The sequence below is a fragment of the Lepus europaeus genome, chromosome 12 (genome assembly GCF_033115175.1).
Source record: "Lepus europaeus isolate LE1 chromosome 12, mLepTim1.pri, whole genome shotgun sequence".
NCBI lineage: Eukaryota > Metazoa > Chordata > Mammalia > Lagomorpha > Leporidae > Lepus > Lepus europaeus.
This window is the reverse complement of record NC_084838.1, coordinates 82,575,666-82,578,936: the sequence shown is the minus strand read 5'-3', so window position 1 is coordinate 82,578,936 and position 3,271 is coordinate 82,575,666.

The window sequence follows — 3,271 nt, the reverse complement described above, 5'->3', positions numbered from 1 at the left end:
GTCTTCATACTAAGTCTGAGTTCGTAACAAATACAAGTTTTACAAAACTAATACTAAATCAAGACACATAATAAGAAAGGGAAAACATGGTCACAGGTCCTTCTTTCTTAGTGCCTGACCCCTAGAATAGTTTATTGAATAATGGATGAGAGAATTCATAAGATACCTACAAGACCACCTATATGCCAAATATATATTTTCTTTAAAGAGATTAAATTCAGATTAAATAAGTCACTTCCCTGAATCATATAAAAATTTTAAAATGACAGTGTTATATTCACTATAACTTCTTTCTCACAAAGATGAGATTTGCCCATCATAGTTGAGCTATGTTATATTTTACAACAGAATCAAGTAAGGAGGTCATCTCATAAAATCTACTGCAAAATCAGAAGTCAAACAATGCCACTAATAAAACTTATAGCTAAGGCTTGACAAATGCCTTCTGAGCTGAAACCATCTACAGTAAATGTAATGAGACAGATAATAATGGATGCTTTATAAGTTTTACTTAATTTGCATGATGAATTGAGAATCTCAGAATTAAATGGGTAAAAGAAAAGGAATCATTAACATCATAAAAGAATTCATACAGGTTTAGAAATTAGCATATAATTTACAAAAGGAAAGGAACACTGGGAAAGAGATGAAATGACACATGACAAAAGTAAGTATTGAATGTTGAGGCAAAATCATGAAGAGCTAAAAAAAAAACTTAAAAATATAGATAACATCTGTTCTCAATCGACTGGTGTTCATGTGCCAGGAAATTTCCCAAAGATATAAGCAGCCTAAAAATATACATACATTATAAATGCTGAATGTTTTGATTGGTTTAGTTTTTCTCAAATACTGAAATTTAAAAGGGTGAACAACAAATTCCAGCACTATACTCATTTTTCAATAACCTCTCGGCTGTCATTTGTCTTTTCTTACTCTGTCACCTGCCTTTCTTTTCCTATTCTTCTTTGAAAATTTTTCACTGTATAGCAATGATTGCATACTTTGTATGAATACTTTAAGTTCCCAAAGCATTAAAATGATTCTCTCATGTGACCATCAAAATATATCTAAAGTATAAAAAAGGAGAGTATTAGGATTCTCTAATTTCCTCAACTTACCAGGAGTAAAAATGAGTCTTGAGCAATTTGAGACTTGCTTCAGGTCTGACAGATCTGGAAACAAGGGTGCTTCCCAATAGTTTCTGTACAGTTCCTCTGTACACACTGACTGCCAGCTCAGTGGAAAATTCCTGAATCTCCTTGGCTTTTACAACAAACTATTCTAACTTATAACAGCATGGATATTCATTCTTCTATTGACAGGTCTTGGTCATCCACTAGGAGCTAAGTCCTGTGCTATATACAACATCTCATTATTGAACAGAACAGAGACAGCCCCTGGATCTTCCACTGAGGAAGAAAAGTCTCCAATAAACCCACTGCTGTGGTCTAAATGTTTAGTTCTCCTTGAAATTCATGATTTCCTTACCTCCACGGTGATGGTATCAGGAGGTAGGATCTTTTGGCAAAGCCGGTATGAATGAGATTAGTGCCCTTACAAAAGAGGCAGCAGAGAGCTGTCTTGTCCCTTCCACCATGTGAGGAAATAGCAAGAAGGTGCCATCTGTGAGCCAGAAAATGGCTCTAACCAGACACCAAATCCACCAGAACCTAGATCTTGGACTCCCCAGACTCCAGAACTGTAACAAATTTCTGTTGTTTGGAAGCCACCCAATCCATGGTACATCAAACAGACTAAGACAACCACTAAGAAACACAGATGCATTTATGTTCTCCTGTGTAAGTGAATGAAAATGCCAGAGCCCTCTATTAGAGAATAGGTGATTGTATGTATGTATGTGTGTGCACACACAAGTGCATGTTTAGACGGGAAGGTGTACGTGTTCATATGTATATATTGAGATACAAGTATGTGTGTGCACATGTCTATGTGTATTTAGATGGGAATATGTGTTTGTGAGCATCAAGTCCACGCGTGCATTTAGATGGGAGTGTGTGTGTGCACATCAGAAAAAGTCTTTGAGCCATGAGCAGATGGGAATAGGAGGAATAGGAGTAGAGTGAAGGAAAGGTGTCCTATAAAGTCGAATGTCTGTCATAGGTCTGGGCTCCCAACACTCATCAGAGACTAAAGAAGGAAATAAAAGAAATGGTTACCTGCACCCTTCACCAAAAAGGGGAGAATTCTGAGCTGCTGTGGGCTTATTGTAGTCATGGTAATAAGTTTAGGTTTTACTTTAAATGCAACAAGAGGCTACTGGAACCAGAAAGAGACCTGATCCAATTTATGTTCTGAAAGATCACTCCATGAGAATTGGTTGAAGTAGGGCAAAAATACAAGTAGAAAGATAAGACAGGGCTCTAGTAGCAATTTCTGTGAGTGATGATGGCTTAGGCCATATAGAATATAGAACTTGTATGGAATTTTCCAATGTAGCCTGTAACAAGTTTCAAAACTATCAGGGGACCCGAAATTCTATTTCTAACTAATAGTGTCCTTGGCCAAGTAACTTCACCTCTCCAGGCTGAGCGACTCGTCATAACATAAGATAGCAGCAAAGGTAACAGGAAGACATGAGTGATTGAATATGCCATGAACGTGGCAATGGAAATGCTTGATGTGGAGGGTGAGAGAGTTGAGAACCAAGACTGGGTCTCTGGTCTCTGGAGATGTCATTCCTGGAGTCATGAAAACCAACTGAATGTTTTCCTTGCTGCCACACTGACAGTGAAGTCCTAAGGTACACACAACTGAGATAACCATTTTCATGTTCCAGGACGATTGACATAACATTTCTTATTCTGGGTAGTAGCAATGTGTGGCATTTTTAACAGGATTTATCCTCCTTGTATTCATATTGAGACTGTATTATGCACAAAGATATATTTATATGTTCGAAAATATGAGGGAAAAGGAAGTGGGGTTTTAATAACTTCGTGTGGAAAGGCACAAATGTGATTTGTGGTTCACAAGGAGGAAAAGGCATCCTCCATATTAAGACACAGGAGACAAGTCTAAGTCTTCCAACACTTGGAACTACTTTCAAACTTGGAGGAAACATGTTAAAACTTAGATGAAAAATCATTAAATTAAAACTCCTCCTGCCTTTTTCACTGTTATAGACACCTCATTTCTTAGCATTCACCAAAAAATATTGACATGGCCCTCATTTTCTTTTTTTAAGCAAAGACAACTCGGCAAAAGGAAGACCTTTCTCTCTGTCTCTCTCACTGTCCACTCTGCCTGT